The sequence below is a fragment of the Equus caballus genome, chromosome 9 (assembly GCF_041296265.1).
Source record: "Equus caballus isolate H_3958 breed thoroughbred chromosome 9, TB-T2T, whole genome shotgun sequence".
Taxonomy (NCBI): domain Eukaryota; kingdom Metazoa; phylum Chordata; class Mammalia; order Perissodactyla; family Equidae; genus Equus; species Equus caballus.
Genome location: NC_091692.1, coordinates 8,031,827 through 8,052,410, shown reverse-complemented (window position 1 = coordinate 8,052,410; position 20,584 = coordinate 8,031,827). Strand labels below are relative to the sequence as shown.

Genomic DNA, 20,584 nt, shown 5'->3' with positions numbered 1-20,584 from the left:
AAAAGGTCTTCAAAGAAGAATCTATAAACTATATGGAGGGGTGAAAGTACAAGAAAGTTTTAGATTCTGTCCATTATTGATCACAATATCATGGAAGGAGGATTCATGTTTCATGGCCTTAGGCAAGTCAGTTAAGGACTCTTTAGCTTGGTTTCTTTAATTACTACTAATTGTAGTAACAATACCTGCCCTGGGTAACTGTTGCCAGAGGGTTACTGTAAAGTTAAAAGAAGACCTTACTTAACTTCTCTGTGCCTCAGCTTCTTTTTATCAAAAAACATGAATAATAACAGCACTTATCTCACAGAGTTGTGGTAAAAATTACTTGAGTGTATAAAACACTGAAGGGGCCAGTCCCGTGGCCGAGTGGTTAAGTTGGCGCGCTCTGCTTTGGTGGCCCAGGGTTCCACCGGTTCAGATCCTGAGCATTGACATGGCACTGCTCAGCAGGCCACATTGTGGCAGAGTCCCATACAGCACAACCAAAGGGACCTACAACTAGAATATACAACTATGTACTGGGGGTGCCACGGGGAGGAGGAGAAGGAGGAGGAAGAGGAGGAGGAGGAGGAGGAGGAGGAGGAGAAGAGGAGGAGGAGAAGGAGAGGAAGAAGAAGAAAAAAAAGGATTGGCAACATATGTTAGCTCAGGTGCCAATCTTTAAAAAAAAAATAAAATAAAATACTGAAATACTTTTCATATGAAGGCTATTTCTCCAAAGAAGATATCCAACTAGCCATCAAGCATATGAAAATATGCTCAACATCACTAATCACCAGGGAAATGTAAATCAAAACCACAATGAGATATCAGCTCCTATTCATCAGGATGGCTATTGTTGAGGTTCCGAAGAAATCGGAACCCTGGTGCATTGTTGGCAGGAATATAAAATGGTGCACCCACTATGGAAAACAGTGTGAAGGTTCCTCAAAAAATTAAAAATAGAATTACTATATGATCCAGCAATCTCATTTTTGGGTATAGAGCCAAAAGAGTTGAAAACAGGATCTCAAAGAGATATTTGCACACTTGTGTTCACAGTAGCATTCATTATTCACCATAGGAAAGAAGTGCAAGAAACTAAATGTCCACTGACAAATGAATAGAAAAAGAAGATGTGGTCTACACATACAATGGGATATTATTCAGCCTTAAAAAAGGAGGAAATCCTGTCATACGCTACAAGATGGATGACCCTGGAGGACATTATACTAAGTGAAATAAGCCAGTCACAGAAGGACAAATGCTGCGTGATTCCACTTATACGAGGTATCTCAGACACTCAAACTCATAGAAACAGAAGGTCGAATGGTGGGGCTGGGGCTGGGGGTGAGGGCAGATGGGGAGCTGCCGTTTGGCAGATGCAGAGTTTTAGTCACACAGGATGGTGGTGGGGCAGGCGGGTCCTGGGGATCTGGCTGACGATATTGTACTGTACTCTTGGAAGTTGCCGGGAGGCTGAATTTTATGTTATGTGTTTTTTTGCCACACTAAAAAAGAAAAATATTGAGAGAAACCAACTCTGTGGCATAGATTGACACTTGATTATATCTAAACCCCCCAAGCCTAGCCTGAGATTCGGCAAAGAGCAGGGGTTTAAAAAAATGTTTCTTAAAGGAGGAAAACCTGAACGAATACAAGAACGAACTTGAGACTACAATCTAAAGTGTGTTCAGCTACTGTTTATTTGCTGGAGCCCTTTGCCTCTCTCACTCTGGGGCTTGATGTCCACGGTGGTGGTTGGAAGATTCATGGTCACTAAGGAATATCTTGGTGATCATCAAGAAGATTCAAAAGCACCATTTTCAGATAAGAAGCTCTGTGGAGAAGGTAGAAAATTCCAGAGTCACTGAATGCCCTTTTCCTCCAAGAAACTTTGTCTCAACTGTCCTACCTTCTGAGCTGTTGTGGTCAGCAGTTCTTGTCTCTTCAATGCTTCATTTTTGTTATGTTGGATTTCCAAAAACTGATGTTTCCGCATACTGAAACAAGTTCTCCTCCTATTACACGTTTGAGCTTAATTCTTGACTTACAAAGTGATTCTGAATGTAGGTCGCTCCTCTCGTGTACTGCAGAAGCTACAAGGACCTGAAGCAAAAGAAGTCAGAGGCTGCATCATGCAAAGGTGGCCTCTTCGATACAGGTAGATCTCCCCGGCAAGTCCACCCAGTGTTCCTGGACCAAGGGTTCAGGGGTGGTCCTCTTCTAAATCCAATCTGGGCAATAGCAAGCTGCCAAAATATATTCATTCATTCAAAAAAATGCTAAGCATTGCATCAGCATCAGGCAGTCAAGTACTAGGACAGGATTCCTGCCTTAAAGCTGCCTGGAGTCCAGTCAAAGAGACAGACAGGAAAATCAGTGATTAATCCCAGAGGGATAAATATAGGGGTGTGGATACAGGCCATGGCAGAGCAGAAGATTTGCCACTATCTTAGCTAAGGATACATAGCCCAATAAATGCTTTCAATGAGAGAGCTAATCTATAAAAGATGAACAGGAGTTAGCCAGGCTGAAAGCGCAGGGGGTGGGGACCAGGGAACCAGACAAGCATATTATGGGGAAGGCAGCAGCTTGCTCATATCCTTTGTGCTCCAGGAAAATTGCTCTGGCTGGAGAAAGGAGCTACGGTGCAGATGATGAAAGAGATAGGAGGCAAGGGATTAAAGTAAAAGTAAGACCAGGAAGGTGCTCATGTGCTTTCTGATGAGCTTGAACTTTATCTTGATTATTGGAAGTGGAGTGACATGAAGAGACTGGCTCTTCAGAAAGACCTCTCAGCACCAGTGTTCAGGGTGGATTCGAAAGAACGAGACAGAAATGGGGCAGCTACTTACATGGCTATTGTGACTCTTCAGAAGAGACATTATTAAAGTCTGAACGAGGAAAAAGGTGGTGGGAAGGAAGAAGATAGAAAAGATTCAGAAGGCTTTCCTTAAGGAGATGGTAAAAGGCAGCGTTTAAGATTATACACTTTGAAGTCACAGTCCCTGGATTTACTAGCTGTGTATTTTCTGGGAACATAACTTAATCTCTATTTTTTCTAATTTTAGTTAATTTTGTGATTATTATTATTCAAATCATAAAGGGAAAAAAATACCTTCCTGTAATCCCACAACCTAAAAATAACCACCACTAACATATCACTGTGTGTTCTTTGTACCTCATCTGTGTTTTCTACAAAATCAAGACCATACCCTATACATTTTACATTTCTTCTGCAACCTACTGAACCAAACAAAACTAATTATAATTTTTTCCCTTAAGAAATTTGAAAACTGCAACGAATATACTGAAAAATTAAGCACCATGTACAACTGATAATTGTTCTGTTACATGGGTTCAAATTCTTTTTTTATAGAACAAAACAACAAATATATTCAAAGCAACACTTATTCTGTGATGCTACATATCACTTAGATTCATAATCAACCACAATCAAAAATTTGGTATATATATTTCCATGTTCCATACATCTAGAAACAACTATTTTAACTGTGAGCAATATATAATAATGCTTTATGTGTGTATCTTTAATTGTCTAACAGGCTTCACACAATGTGAACTCCGAGAAGGCAGCATAGAGTAATGGCTAAAGCTTGGACTCCACTCAGCCTGCCCGGGGTGAAGTCGTAGGTCTCTGTAACTCACCAAGTGCATAACCTTGGGGAGATTCATCTCCTTCTGGCCTATGCCCTTATCTACAAAGCATGTTGCCGATTTATTATGCTGATTAAATGAGTTAATACCTTTGAAAAGATTAGAATGACATCTGACACACAGCAGGCCTCCAAATGATGTTAATTTACTTCCTACAAGTTCTGATCACAAGGAGAAATTTTTTTTCCTTTCTTCTTTTCTGCTTTCTTTTCTTTCTGTTGCATCTATATGAGAAGATGGAGGTTAGCTGAACCTATTGTGGGAATCATTTCACAATATGTGTAAATCAAACCATCACGCCGTATGCCTTAAACTTCCAGTGATATATGTCAATTATTTCTTTAAAAAACTGAGAAAAAAAGAGATAATTTTCTAATCACTTCTTTTAATCATTCTATAGCTGGCTTTTTAAATTTTCCATTATGTTATTATAGAATAATTATGATATATATGTGTATATATCTTCTATATATATTTTTCCATGTATTATCCAATTGATAAACATTTAGATTGTTTCCAGTTTCTTGCTGCTCCAGATAAGGCTGCAATAAACATTCTTATACTTGTCTTTCTGTGTGCAGTGTCTGGAAGTATCTCTAGGGCAGATTCCAGCAGCAGACTTCTGAGTCATTGTGTATGCATTCACCATTTTATGAGCTCTTGCTACATTGCTTTCTAATCTAGTTTTACTGACTCATACGTCTACCTTTCCACTTCTACTTTTCGATTAGTGCTTATCTTTATCAACACTTGGTATTGTCCCACTATCTCATTTTTGACAATCTGATTATGAGAAATGGCATCCATTTTTATTTTAATTTATCCTTCACCCGTAATCAGCAAGGTTGAGCATCTCATGATTAATTACTCATACTTCCTCTTCTGTGATACGCTTCTTCATTTTCTTTGCTCATTTTCTATTGATTGTCTTCTTCTTCTTAATTGGTTGGATTTTTTTTAAATATATTCTGGATTCTTCTTATTTAATTGTATATAAATTGCAGATATAGTCTCCTGGTCCATTGTAAGACTTTTAAATTTGTTTAGTTTTTTTTTTTTTTTTTTTGAGGAAGATTAGCCTTGAGCTAACTACTGCCAATCTTCCTCTTTTTGCTGAGGAAGACTGGCCCTGAGCTAGCTTCCATGCCCATCTTCCTCTACTTTATATGTGGGACGCCTCCCACAGCATGGTGTGCCAAGTGGTGTGATGTCCACACCTGGGATCCGAACCAGCAACCCCGGGCTGCCGAAGGGGGATGTGCGCACTTAATCACTGTGCTACCAGGCCAGCCCATAAATCTGTTTAGCTTTTAAATTTATTTGTTGTACAAAAGATTTTAATGCTGATGCAAATTAATCATTTGCTCCCTTTAGGGTTTGAGAAATCCTTCCCCAGGTGCCACCCCCTGGTGTAATGATTAAGATCGTGCCCCCTGCTTCTCAGGAGGGACCTAACATCACTCGTGAAGCCACACTGTGGAGGCAGCCCACACAAAGTGGAGGAAGATTGGCACAGATGTTAGCTCACTGACAATCTTCCTCAAGCAAAAAAGAGGAAGTTTGGCAACAGATGTTAGCTCAGGGCCAATCTTCCTCCCAAAAACAAAGTCGTCCTTCCCTAATCCACTCATATCCTTTTCTATTTTAATCTGAATGTTACAGTTTATTTTATGCATTTGGGATTTTTAATCTATCTGGAATTGTTTGTGAGTATAGTGTAAAATAGAGAATGCCATGTCCCTATACTATTTATTTATAAATCCACCCCTGTCGGGTACCAGGATCCCATTTAGGTCTGATTCTGGGTTTCTCAATCTATTCCATTTGTCCTTGCTGCACTGTTCTAATTATAACTTTATCATGTAATAGAGGACATTTGTATCATTCTGGAAATTCCTTTTTTAGTCAATCTCTTCTCTTGCAAATAAGCGATGAGCAGAGCTCCATGAAAGGGGATCAAGAGGGAGGAATTGACATTCAATCTGGGAAATATTAAAAGGGATGGATAAGAGGAAACAGAGTCGCAAAATATTTAGGAGTTAAATTCAATAGGGCTTGACATTATATGTTGAAGAACTGGAGAAGTGAAAAACATAGGAAATTAGGGGTGCCTTGTCAACATGCTTATAGCATAGATCACTATGTGGTTGCAAGATTGCCAAATGAGGTAAAACTGTTGTAGAAAAATGGTTAGCTTCAGAGAGGAGAATGCTGAGTTTGGTTGTAATTATTACATTACAGGCATCCATGTGGCATACCAGTGGCATTGACCAACAGGAAACTGGATACACAAGTCTGAAGGTCTTAAGAAACCTCTGGGCCCAAGAGACCAAGCTGAAAGTTATCAGTAGGTAAATGGCAGTTACGTCTCCACGCCAGAGGTGATCACCCAAGAGAGCGCATAGATAGTCAGGAGAGCCTTCTTGATATATAAGGAGAAAAGTGGAGGAAGGAAAATTTACAGAAGAAGAAGGAAGGTAAGGAAATGATAATGTCAACTGAAGCAGAATGTCCAGGAAAATGTCTCTTGGATTTGACAATTTGTAAGCCGATGGTTACTTACTGGGTAAAGTCTGAACCTAATTGCTAGGATAGAAGCCAGATGTGATGAGTTACCAAGTGAATGCAAGGGAATTGAGACAATGAGTGTAGACTATCTCATTGGGAAAATAATATTTAAATGCCACTCAAAAACTATGAAGACAAAAGTGAGCGGTTGGTTGTCAAGGTTTAAGCCTTGTGTGGCTCACACGAGCTTGGATCTGTCAGTGTCGTAGCCTCATGCAAAGCCTCGCAAGGACTGTGTAAACTTGTTCCCCTAGATGACCTCAAATGCCCACAAGCTCTTCATCTTTTTTCCACAGAGCACAGAGTAGCTGCCAGAGACTGCTTGGAGACTCAGCTCCCTCCAACCCCCACAAAGAAGGAATCCGAGCACCCCCAGAGGCTTGGTCCTGTCTCCAGTCCTGTGACCCATTTTGTTGTTTGTCGGGAGGAGCTAAAGTCGTTCTAAATTGATAGCCACCTGTTTCCACTGGTGGGTCTACTAGGATTGCTCAAATTCCATGCTCATCGTAGCAACGGTCTCCTTCCATGTTCCTATTATGGAGCCTTTTCCAAGAGCCAGACCCAGCCTTGTTTCCCTGAGGTCCATGCCTGTCCATCTCGTGTTAGTCACTTTTCCAGGATGAGGACTTACGCTCACCAGCCTTCCCTGGGCTTGCCTCCAATCCCTTGAACAATTCTTGTAGGAAGTAAGACTTTAAAATGTACCTTCTGACCTCTAATCTGAAAAACTGCATGGACATCTGTTTTCTGCCGTATCCCATCTTCCCAGACCTCTACTTTCTGTCCCCGTACTTCTTCATTTCTACCTTGTGGTCTTTCAGGGATCCCCTGACTTGCCCTGACCAGTCTATGAAGACTACAGTCTGGTCTACTCTGGCTCAGGCCTATGACACATCCACTGAGTTCCTATTATTAAAATATCTTCTTAATTCTCTGAGTTTTCAGTTTTGTTTTTGTTTTTCCCTGGTCACCAAGTCCCAAAGACTATGCTTGTCTATTGATGTGGCCACTATCAATTATTTTAAAGGGTAATTAACAAATCAAAATGTATATTGATGCACACTATATGTTTGTATCATGCTGCCTATTATGGGAGTTACAGAGATAAGACATCAAGAGAAAAAAGGCATGAAAATACAATGTGGTAAAAATCAATAAAAGATGTAAGGTTTCATAACAACAGTAGACACAGACTCACCTGGCCAGCATATTTCCCAATGAGTGGTACAAACAATAGCAACAATTTTTGGCTGTAAACTCTACAAGAAAAGTTCATGTCATTTGTCTGAGCTTTTATACCATTTTGTCTGAGACTACCAGGTGAAAATCAAGAATTACCATCAAGGGAATTTTACAAATAAAGAAATCTAAGTTTATAAAGTTCAACTGAATTGCAAAACTGCAGTTGAACCCTAGCATTCTGCTTCTAGAGCCTGAATGTGATTCCAGTCGGGGTAAAGTCTAGACTGCTAACCTGACATCAAGGCCCCGCACATCTGTTGGCTGCCCCAAATGCAAGCCATTGACTTGCTCTGCTTTTTCTCTTGCCTTTGAGCCTTTGCAAACTTTGTTCTTTCCTTCTGTAATGTCCTTCCCACCTTCCTCTCCCAATTAAATGCAAGAAGTGTGAACCGCTCTCTGACGCTTTCATCAAAATTACTTCTGAGCTCAGGCAGCGTTTTTGTAATACCTTTATTAAACCACAAAATTCTCAAATCATGTTTTTTCTTTTTTTGCGTCTTATATGTACAATTCCCATTTAAGACCTTTTTCTCCTCAAAGGAGATTAATACAGGACTTGACAAAGAGGTGGGCTCAAAGCAATATTTGTTGAATGAATTAATGTATAAAAGCAAGTCATGAGTGAAGTTTGTTCAGCTACTGGATATTTTCTGGGAAAGCCTTGCACTTCACAATCAATCTCTGTATTCTGCAGAGCTTGGGCCCAGTGTCTACGGTGAATAAAGGACTAGTGGCTAAGAAGGAATCCTTTAGAAGCATGTGTGCCCAAAACTCTGGGGGAAAAAAGAGGTAAATTGCAAATGATACACTTACCTTTAAGGATCTTCCATGCTCTTTTCTCTTTCCAGATGTCTCAAATGGAGCAACTCTCCAGGTGACATTGGGAGCCATGCATTGGCTGGTAGAGTCACAAGATGGGAGGAGCCTGGATTCCTGAGTCTTTGCTTGAGGATGAAACACGCAACCAGCGACACCTCCATTATTATACTGTTGTGTGAACAAGAAATTTGATTGTGCTCAGTCACTAAAATTTGGGGGTTATTTGTCATTGCAGCTAAATTACTTTAACCTAGCACAAAAACAAAATAATACTACTCACATACATTAAAAACACATGCACAGGGGCTGGCCCTGTGGCCAAGTGGTTAAGTTTGTTCACTCCACTTCCCGGGTTCGGATCCTGGACACCAACGTGGCACCGTTCATTAGGTCATGTTGAGGCGGCATCCCACATGCCACAACCAGAAGGACCCACAACTAAAAGATATATATATATATACAACTATATACTGGGGGGATTTAGGGGAAAAAAGCAGAAAAAAAAGGAAGATGAAGATTGGCAACAGTTGTTAGCTCAGGTGCCAGTCTTTAGAAGAAAAAAACAAAAACACATGGACAAAACAGTACTCATTTTGTAGAACACATACAAACAATAAATAAATAGATGCATACCTAATAGAATAGTTGCCTAGGAGAAGAGATGAAGGGATGAAAATAGACATGGACTTGCAGGGAGCAGCAATGATGAAGTACCCTCTAAGGTACCAACTGAGGAGTATAACTATGCTCCTGAAGCCCAAAGAAAAGGAAAAAATTGTAACTGTGTAAGAAAACTAAGGGAATATGAATATTGAATCTATGATTAAGCAGCTGCCCAGTGGAGGTAAAGTAGCCAGGCTTGGAGCTTGCCCTTAGATAGAGTGAGAGGGAGGCATTGCTGAAACGCCCTCTCCTCAGAGGTTCCAATGGTGAGAAATTGTGGTGTCATCTAGGACCGAGTTGGCTGGGCCATAGGGCCAAATCACAGCCAGCAATACTGATGAAAAAGGTGATTATTCTGAGATGCCAGGAAGCTGAGTCTTAATTTTAGTCATCACAAATTGCGGTGCATTTTTGGGAAATTCATTGTATGATCAGTACTTCAGTTTTCTGAGCTATAACGTGAGCATAGTTACTACCTTATCTATTTTAGCAGCATAAGGAGTCTAAATTATCTCTACTCAAATAAGGGCACCTCAGAACATAGTGATGGTGGTATGTGTACATCTGTGTACGGGGACAGAGAGCCGCCGACAATTCGACCAAGATCTGGAGTGCTCCGCAGCTGCAAGAATCTGTCCACGTTCTGGTTTAATTATCTCACCTGTGCAACATCAGTCTCCTGAAGGCAGATCTAATGCCCTTCTGAAGAGCTAACCTAATGAGGAAGCCTCAGGTAAGCGTGGTCTAAATAACTCATGATGTCTCTGCTATAGTTTGTCTAGAGGAGGTGCTCTCTAGGCGACCACAGAGATAAGAGATATAAGCATATTCAGTGAAGGAAAGCAAGACCAGAATGGAAATTTTCAGAACAACAAGAACCAGCCTGGAGAATGTTCCATTAATAGACTCCCTTTATGGGCCAGTTATTTAGAGTAATTAATATCTCTAACTCATGGCTTCTAAATATTGAGTCTTTGGGTAAATAAAGTCTATGAAACAATGTACAAAACTGTCCATATATGTATTTATGTGCATTTTTTTCTGGGGAAAATAAATGGCTTCCCTTGGATTTTCAAAACAATTACCGACTTCAAAATGGCTTAGATTAATGGAGTTCAGTTTCAGTTTAGCAATTGAAACACGTATTTGGTGTGCCAAACACCAAATGGGAAAACCAAGTCCTCCTAAATCAAGGGCAATCCTGGGCAGGAAAGGATGTCAGGGCCAGGCTGGAAGACTAATTAAGTTAACCTCTGAGGGGCATTTATCATCCTGGATTTGTCTACAAGACAACTTTGTTTAAGAAATACATTACTGCCCTGATTCTTCTTGAACTTTGTCATGTTTAGACAAAAACGTTCTTTGAAATCTAGAAATTATTTTATTTAACGCTAAGTCCATCCCTTTGTCCTTCAAAAACTCGTTGCCAAAATCTACACTATGAACCCAGCTAAGCAGCCCCTCTGGAAATGGTCACACTCCACGTGGAATTGTAGGCTTGGCCATTAATTCACTCACTTCCACCTTAACTTATTCACTCACTCAGGAACAGACTGAGGCCGGGATTTGGGGGAGAGTCAGGAGTAAGGACAGGAATGGGGTTGGGCCATGAATGATATTAGAATTTAAGAGAAGTAATAAGCCTCAGAGAGGTGGATTATGTGTGAGGATGGGGTAAGTTTCAGTGTTTGGTGAAACTCAGATACGTGTCACTGGGGATGTGTGTCTGTTGCAATACACTACTGAGTAATACATAAAAACAGAAGTTTATTGGTTAATTTAGATCAAGAAAAACGATGGGACTGTCCAAATGTCCTGGGTATCAAACTTTCACTCCAATTAAATTGCCAGATACCCTATTTGAGGCAGAAGGGGTAGGCAACACAAATACACAAATGCTGAGTGACGTGAAACAATTGGCCTTATTTTGAGAAACATATTACAGCTGGAAAATAAGAGAAACATGGAGGTGGCTGGGGAGGTAGAAAAGGGGATGGATCACAAAGGCTCCGATATTATGAAGATCTGTATCTGGATGGTGAAGGCAGTGAGGGTTACTGAAAGGAGTTCGCCATCTTCCAACTCTAAGAGTCTGCAGCCCCATGGAAATCAAAGGCAGCAATGGAGGTGATTGATCTCTAATCCTCCAGGTACCTGAAGAGACTTGTCAACATCACGGAGACTCTGTGGTACCCAACCTTCCTGTCTGCCCCACAGCTGTCTTCAGGAGCCTCATCCTGACTGACAGGAGACAGGCACTCTGCTCAATCTGCTATGTGAGCTTCTGCAACACTGTACCTTCAGAGACAGCTCATGTCCTAGGTCCCTTTCCAGACTTTGGTACCATGGGACTGTCCCTCCGCAGGCTTCTGCAGATAATCCTGAAAAATCCAATTCCCATATTCATTCCTTACGATATCCAAGGGGAAGACAGTCACACAAACCCCAACAAGTGAAGTTGCCTTCTTTCTGTTGCCTTCAAAGATTTCATTTAATGCAATCAATTCTGATTGTGCAAATGTTAAAAAACCTGAATCTGCCTGAATTAGGCAGTTGTGCTCAATGGAGCTAAAAGAACCAGGAATATGAGTGTAGAGGAGGAGTGTGCCATTACAAAAACACTATGTCCTTGTAAGGTAGAGCAGCAAAGTCTTGTGGAGCAACTGCAGCTATGTTGGGCCAAGGAAACAGGAGGAGAAATAAATAGCTGGTAGGGAGTATGAAGTGATGTGGAGGGTGACCATCAGGTATTTGTAGACTATGTTTCAGCTCCATTTACTCAACAAGTATTTACAGACAATATACTGTGTCCCAGGAGCTTTCTAGAGCTGGGGATACATCAGTAAACAAAATAGGCAAAATCTCTGCCCTCACAGAATTCCAGGTTGTCTTAGCAGCAGTGGCAAGTACTTCAAGGGGCTACCTAGAGAGAGAAATGGCTCTTCAAGTGCTAAGATGCTCAAAGTTCACACTTTTACAAGGAACGAAATTGCCTGAAGATTTTTCATGAATGATGCCCCACCGTGAGGCAATTACTGAGTGCTGAGTATCTTCCATTTGCCCCTCCAGACCCACTTTCCACGCTTCTCTCCCCCGCTGTCTTCTGTGAGAGTTTACCCTGCGTGGACTCAGTTAAGGGTATTTGTGCTCACTGGTTTCTGCTTGGGTTCAGCTGATAGGAAACCAGATTGGAGAGAAAGAAGAGAGTGGGGTGAGGGTACTTACTCCCCTGACTCCTTCCCCTCAAATTTTCCTCAAGCTGGTGGCATTCCTTGAAAAAAAGGGCACTCCGTTTCTCTCAAGGAGCCTTCTCTTCATGACCCTCTCCCTCCAGATCCCGTAACCACAACTCCACTTGTCCCTTTAGGCCCAAGGGTTGAAGCAGAGCCTCTACTCCTGACCAATGGTGTCTTCACTATGCCACATGGTTCTCCTCCTAGACCTCGCCAATTTTGTAAATAGTTCCTCGGTGTAGTAGACTGAATAATGGCTGCCCAAAGATATTACTGGAACCTGCAAATGTTACCTTATAAGGAAAAAGTGTCTGCAGATGTGAATAAGTTAAGGGTCGTGAGATGGGAAGACTGTCCTGGATTATCCAGGTGGGCCCTAAATGCAATCACAAATGTCCTTTGAACAGACAAAACAAGAGGAGGCAGCGTGACCATGGAGGCAGAGATAGGAGCAATACAGCTGCAAGTTAAGGAATGCCAGCAGGTGGAAAAGGCAAGGAACAGATTCTCCCCCGGAGATCCCAGAGGAAGATGAGCCCTGCTGACACATTGATTGAAGTCCAGGGATGTTAATTTTGGACTTCTGACCTCTAGAAGTATGAGAATAAGTCTCTCTTGTGTTGAGCCACCAAGTTTGTGGTAATTTGCTAAATTAGTCACTGGAATATAATACACTTTGTTAATAAATTCTCCTAAATTTCTCTGATTATCCTGATGAGACGTTATCCTGGTACTACGTGGTGCAGGGTGATTATCATGATGGGTTATAGAAGAGCAAAGTCCTTGATACGACATATAAAATTGTGGGTGCACCTAGGTAAATCTTTTGCTAAAACAAAGGCTCTAATTATCATCAGATTCTCAAAACAGGCTGTGTCTCAAAAGGTTAGAAGTCAAATTATTAAGCTCAATGTTGGCAGTTCCCCACTGCACCAATGGAAAAGAACAAGAGCTCTTATCCACAGGATGTGTAGACAAGTCACAGCCCACGGGGCCAGCCTGGAAGAACAAGTTGGCTTTTTAATGACATTTTCCATCTTGGATTTTATGCAAGCCTACTCTCATGTTTCAGTATTTTTTATTACTCTGACCTCAGGATTTTGTCCTGTATCAAGGAAACAATCTCTTATATTCTAGAAAATCTTTTCTTTAAAGTTAAATTTATGACATTCCTGCAAAATTTGAGTTAAATTTAGTCCATCCATGCAGCCCAGGAGGGGCAGCTCAGTTACACATAGCCACACATCCACCTATAGAACATTTGGGCTATCTTTTCTATAAGCGTTCACACATCTATCTATTTATCCTTGTAGCTGAAGAAATGGAATCAAAGATGAATAAGATTTAGTCTTTGTTACAAAATTATCAATTTTGTAGCTCAATTTAATAAATGGACTCTATAATAGAGGCCCAAAGCAGGCAATAATAATCTTCATTATGAGGTCAAGGAGTGGGAACATTGCCAAAGAGAGATGTCAAAGCAGCATCTCAAACATAGTGTAAGAGTTTGCCAGGCTGCAGAAGCATACCAGACCAGCTGCGGGAGAAATATCCCAAACTGAAACTTGTCATCTTTGCCTTTGTTTTGACCAAGTCACATAAGTCTGTATTTTTTAAATTGTAGGTCATGAAACCACTTTAGTGAGAAATGTATGGATATACCACAGTATCTTTATCTCTTCACAGATGGATGGGCATTAAGGTTGTTTCCACTTTTTGTCTATTACAAATAAAGCTGCTATGAATAGTCTTGTACAAGTCTTTGAATGGGTATATGAATTTCTCTTGCGTAAATACATGGGGCTGGAATGGCTGGGTGTATGCTTCACTTTTCAAGAAACTGTCAACCTGTTTCCCAAAGTGGTTGCATCATTTTACTTTGCCACCAACAATGTATGAGAGTTCAAGTTGTTCCACAGCCTCTTCGACACTTGATATTGTCAATCTTTTTAATTTTAGATATTTTAATCACTGTGTACTGGTATCTCCCTATGGTTTTAATTTTCATTTCCCTAATGACTAAAGATGTTGGCCATTTTTAAGTATTATAGCATAGAATTTATACACACACATATATATCTATATCATAGACTATGTGTGTATACTATGCATACCATATTTATCCTATATATTATATGTACATGTATTCTATAGTAAAGTGACTGTTCAAATATATGTCTTTTTGGTTATTAAATCCTTTTGTTTATTGGGATGTTTGTACTCATTAATGAGCACTCAAGTGTTCTTTGCATATTCTAGACATAAGTCTTTGTTGGATATATGTTTTGAAAATGTATTTTCCTACTATGTGGTTTATCTTTTTATTTTCTTAACAGTGTATTTTGAAAAGAAAGAGTTTTTAATGTTAATGAAATCTAATTTATTTGTGTGTCTGTGTGTCTGTGTGTCTGTGTGTGTGAGTGTTCTGTAGAGGTGAGTGGGAATGAGGCGGGATGATAATCTCTTCCTGGACTCAGGAGAGAAGGTGGCGAAAGAGCAGGTGATTATGAATGAGTGCATGTAGACATGGGAAGAGAAACCAAAACATCATGAATTATAGCCCAAACTGTCTCTGTGTAAAAGATATGAAATTCTGTTGCTACATAGACTGGGAGAGGGATGTGGAATAAAATTATAGACATCTCAAGAATAATAATAACTAATATTTAGATATATTTACATATATGTGTATATATAAGCTCCCTTAAAATTATTCTTCTGAGAAAATTGATCATTTACAATAAATTATCTCTTTATAAGTGGGCAAGTAAAAATGTGATTAAAACTGTAAGTTGAGGAATCCAATAAATCTAGGTTAAAATCCTAGCCCTGCCTGTGGCCTTGAGAATTTTACTTACTATCTCATTGATCAAAAAATGGTGAATTGAGCAATTGAAATGGAGTCTAGAAAAAAGGATTTCTTAGAATTTTTTTAAGTGTCTGTGCATGCAGCCTCCACCAAACAAATTTCCAAAAGGATTTTTTTGTAGAAATTAAAAAATTGATTCTAAAATTTGTAAAATTGAAAAGGACTAGAAAAAACAAAACAATCTTAAAAAAATAATCTGATGAATTTATACTTCCAGATTCTAAGACATAGATATAAACTCACAGTAATCAACTCAATGTTGTATTTGACTGTAAAGACAGACCAATGGAACAGAATAGAGGGTCCAGAAATAGACTAATACATAGACAGCCAATTGGTCTTTTTGTTTGTTTGTTTTTTGAGGAAGATTAGCACTGAGCTAACATCTGCTGCCAATTCTCTTCTTTTTGCTGAGGAAGACTGGCCCTGAGCTGACATCCATGCCCATCATCCTCTACTTTATATGTGGGACGCCTCCCACAGCATGGCTTGATAAGCGGTGCATATGTCCCCACCTGGGATCTGAACCGGCGAACCCCGGGCCGCCGAAGCAGAGTGCACAAACTTAACTGCTATGCCACCAGGCCAGCCCCAGACAATCAATTGTTTTTTATAACACAATTTAATGGTACTGGAACAATTGGATAAACAAATGAAGAGAAAAATGAATTTCTACCACTATCTCAAATGATGAAATTAACAATGTAATAATTTGAGATGGATGTAGATATAAGTGTAAAAGTTAAGACTATAAAGCTTTGAGATCTATGCTGTCTATTATGATAGCCACTAACCACATGTGGTCATACAAAATTAAATTTAAATTGATTAAAATTAAGCGAAATTTAAAATTTGTTTTCTCAGTCACTGTAGCTGTATTCGAAATGCTTAATAACTAATGTAGCTAAAGGCTACAATATTGCATAAGGCAAATAGAAATTCTTTTGGAAAGTGCTGTTCTAGAAGACAACATCGGAGAATGTCTTCACAAGCTTGGGGCAGGCAAAGATTTCTTATATATAAGACAGAAATCGCCAGCAATAAAATTTAAAAATCAATAAACTGGATTTCATCATAACTAAAATATCTGGTTATCAAAAAACAAATTTGTCAAGAAAATGAATCCACAAAGCACAGACAGGAAGAAAATAGTCACAACACATACATCTGAAAAAGGGCTCTGTATCCAGGATCTATAAAGAACTTCTACAATTCTATAAAAAAGGGCAAATAGGCCAATAAAATGGAGAAAAGACTAAAACAGACAACTCACAAAAGGAAATACACAAATGACCAATAAGTACACAAAAAAGTGCTCAACATCATCAGTCATCAGAAAAATGCACATGAAAACGACAAAGATATCACTAGACATCCTCTATTGTGACTAAATGTAAAAAGAATGACACATCTGACATTGATGAGGATGTGAAGCATGCGGAACTCTCCAGTTCTGCTGTCGAGAGTATAAAATGGTACGACCATTTTGGAAAACTGTTTGGCAGTCTCTTATAAAGTTAAACCTATAGGTATATGTTTATGCTACAAAATTGCCACGACCTAGCAATTTCACTTGGGTGAAAGGGAGACGAAAGCACTTTCCACACAAATACTGGCACACAGATGCCCCTTAGTGACTTTGTTAATGTTGGAAACAACCCAAATGTCCTTCAATAGAAGAATAATCAAATTTTGGTATACCCTTACAATGAAATACTACTCAGCAATCACGTGAGACAAGTTGCTCATACACACAACAACATAGATGAATCTCAAAACTTTTTGCTAAGATAGAGAAGCCCTATCTAAAGAATAAACATTGTATGATTTCATTTATACGAAGCTCCAGAAGAAGCAAAACTAATCTATGCCTCTGCCAGGACATTTACTGGAAAAGAACACAAGTGAATTTTCTGCAACAAAGGAAATGTTCTATATCTTGTTTGAAGTGATGTGTTCACGGGCAGATGCACTTGTCAAAAATCACCGAACTACATTTATTGTATGTGCATTTCACTGAAAATTATTCCTTGATTTAAAAAATATTCTGGAGGGATAAAAAGAACCCATGTGTGTAGAGGTGTATTCTAAACGTGACTTTCTCTCAGTATCTAGTTACTGCGCTCTGGATACTCGTGCCCCTGCGCACCCATGCTCAAGTGCCCTCATAAGACATTTGCTGTGGAACACCCCATTATCAGCTTCTGTGGCAGAATAGAGGCCTTGCCTCCTGTGGTCTTTGCAGCCTCAGCTAACACAGCCTGCCCTTCATGCCTCTGCCTTTGCTTTATTGAACATAACTCATCGCAGAGTCTGACAAATTCCAAGTGTCATAGACAGCTAGAGCTTTTCTTATTCCATCAGCAGCCAACTCCACTATGAGTCATCCCAGAAAACAAAAATCTACTATCTCATTCTAGGCTTGTAAACCTGACTCTGGCCTCTGCAGACATCTTAAAGCCTGCTGTCAATCGATTTTTTTCTTTTGCGTTCTATAAACCTAACAATAAATAAGTAATAATGCTCAAACATCCACTTTGCATTTGCTTTATTTATTAAGCTTTTAGGCACATCTTTTGGTTTTCGAGTGACCTAAATATGCTCAAACATATATTGACATCAAGTAGGTTGCCATGGAAACTGAATGCAGCTGCACATTGAGACTTACAGGCAGATAATTTAAGAAACCCTGGAGCAAAGGACGAGGGCTTGATGGTATCCCAGACTCCCCCAAAGGCATATCAAAATTAAATAAAGCACTAAGTAAGTCTTGAAGTAATGGGTGCTTATTGTACGTTGAACAGTAGCTGAAAGAACAAAGCATTTTTACCTAAATATCTGGTTGTCAGAATACACATCATGATATTAGTTTGTTTGATAGGACAAATCAGATTTGGATTCCATGTTTACTCACAAGGTCAAAAAAGATAATAGTTTGAAAATCATCAAGTATATGCTTCATCGACAATATTAGACGTCCTCTTGAATGGATTAATAGTGAATATAGAGAGAGAGAAACATGGTCTTAGAATTAAAAGAATCCTACAAAGCAACTCACAATTTAGGGTTCAGTGACCCCTGATTTCAAGGAACTACCCCATCGTGTGTACCATTAAGAGCCCCAGTTTGGAAACTGATGATAATGTCCCTCTTCCTAAACAACACAAATACATCCATGTCAAATCACAAAAAAAGTGGTTTTCTGACCTCTTTGTAAACACATCCAATGGCATGAAGCTCACAGCCTCAAAAAAAATAATAGTTGTAAAGTGTGACTTTTGTAAGAAACCTAAATATTGGGGGCTTTGATCTTCATTTGGTTTCCCTTCTGCAGATCAGCAAAGCTGAGGGAAAGGTGAATTTTATCTTCTTTACCTTCCTACCTACTTGCTAGCATGGCCATTTTCATATCATCAGCTTAAAACATCCTCATTGTGAAAATTAAAATCTTTATAACGGCATAGCTCGTCGTACTCTATAAAATGTTTCCTTTAAGTTTTCTGATTTCTAGACAAAATAGAGCTCAATTTCAAAATGTTCCATTAGAACCCTGATTCTGTGGAAAATTTAAAACCTTCTCCAAGTAAATCCGCAATTACATGGTATCCTAGAAAGAACACAAGACTTAGAATCAGCGGAACTCATCCTGAGTCCTGTGTTTGCTATGTACCAACTGTTTGACATTGAGCAAAACATTTAATTTGTCTAAATCTAAATTTTTTTCTTTGTAAAGTGGTGATGATAAACACATCTGGCTCCCAGAATTATTAGTTAGCTTTTAAATGATAACGCATGTAAAAGCATTTTAAAATAATAAAATTAGAGACAAGCACAATGTCCAATATTTTGAAGCTGAAATCTGTCACTGGTTCCTGCTATTCCTTCACTAACATTATAACATAGACTTACAGGCAGTACCAGGCTCTGTGTCTTCAGAGAAATGAAGGATGGTCACAGTCACTCATTTAATTCATACGACAAATGTTTATTGAGCACCTGTTATGTACCAGGCACTGTTCTAGGCAGATCTCAGCCTTCATGAAGCTTACATTCTAGTGGGGGAGTCAGAACATAAATAAGACAAAGGCATAAATTGCAAAGTACATTAGATGCTGCTACATGCTAAGGAGAAAATTAAAGCAGGGGAAGAGCTGAGAAACAGTGACAGAGGAGACCTCACTAGGATGGTGACATTTAAGCAAAATGTAGGTGAGCAAGTTAATTGTGTTAATATTAGCAGGGAAAACACTTCAAGCGAAGGAACAGCAAGTGCAAACATTCAAAGGTGGGAAGAGGCTTCTTCAGGCGAGGCTGAGAAATGCCTCATGACTAAAAATAAGTATATCCCCAAAATAGCAAATAACCTCAAACAATTACACATACACATACACAAAAAAATTCTATGTATAATGTATTTAGGGAGGTTAACTGGTGTTAATACCACCACATATATACACGTACTCACACGTATAAATATTCATCTGAAAATTGTAGAAATGTATTTGATTTTCATCCAGGAGGCAATGAAAACTCTATACCTACCAAAAGGTGAAATTCATGGGTAAAATGAGGAAAAGGGTAATAGGACATGTGTTTCTGTTCTCATTAAAATGGCACTTTGCAATTCAAAGCATTATTAACTAAGATACATCTTCTGAGGCTGTGTGAGTCTTCATTCAAGCTTTGTACAGACAGCCCTGTGGGAATTCCTTTCCCAGCAATATGTATTAGGTGTATAGAGTAATAACAGTTCAGAACACCAGGAAAATGCTGGATAGCATATTTTTTTAAAAAGTCCTTAAAGCACAGCTGAGCTACCAGTTGAGGAAACAATTTGAGTCCAGAATGAGAAAGCAATTCTACAGGGACAAGCTGGCCATGGAGACAGCAATTGCCCTGGGATGTCTGATAACTCTTGTTAGCCTAGAGTCTGAACTTTAACAGCAAAGTGAGGACAGCAGATTGGACTAAGAGCTTGGGCCAGATGTGAGACCCCGACAGAAAGTTAAGATTGCAGAAGGGTGATACGTCAGTGAGTGAATCAGAAAATCCAGCCCCACAGAGACTCACCTGTCTTGGCCTTGATTGTAGGTCTAATGGCAAAACAACAGAAAAAGAAAAATGATTCTCCTCTGAAAATCTTTAATTATAATACTACAATCAGACTTTATGTCTGGCCAAAAAAATCCAATCTAAAAATTGTTTAGAAGTGATCATAGATTGTTGTACCCTTTCAACACCTAGAAAGGAGCAAGAAGCTTCCTCTCTCAAGGAAGAACCTACCTCCAACTGCAAATCTCAAAAAATTCCCACATTATAAAGCTCAAAGGGATATAAACTCACAATCAAAATTCAGCAAACTTACAGAAAGAACCACAGTGAACAGAGTCTGTAGGAATAGAAAACTGCAGAGTCAGACATGCAAAGACTCCAGTTAGTGGCCATATCAGATACAGAACCTAAATTAAGCATATATAATATGTTTACAGAAATAAAAGGTGGGATTGAAAGTTTGAAGAGGAAGCAGTTA

General features: G+C 39.3%; 1 long non-coding RNA gene across 1 annotated transcript; it reads right to left on the bottom strand.

Moving 5' to 3' along the window:
• Positions 1–1,667: 1,667 nt before the first annotated feature.
• Positions 1,668–20,205, bottom strand: LOC138915370 (uncharacterized). Its single transcript, XR_011421224.1, has 4 exons — positions 18,964–20,205; positions 8,284–8,457; positions 1,895–2,088; positions 1,668–1,819 (listed from the first exon to the last, which is right to left on the bottom strand). It is a non-coding gene; the product is annotated as an uncharacterized lncRNA (long non-coding RNA).
• Between the last annotated feature and the right edge of the window lie 379 nt (positions 20,206–20,584).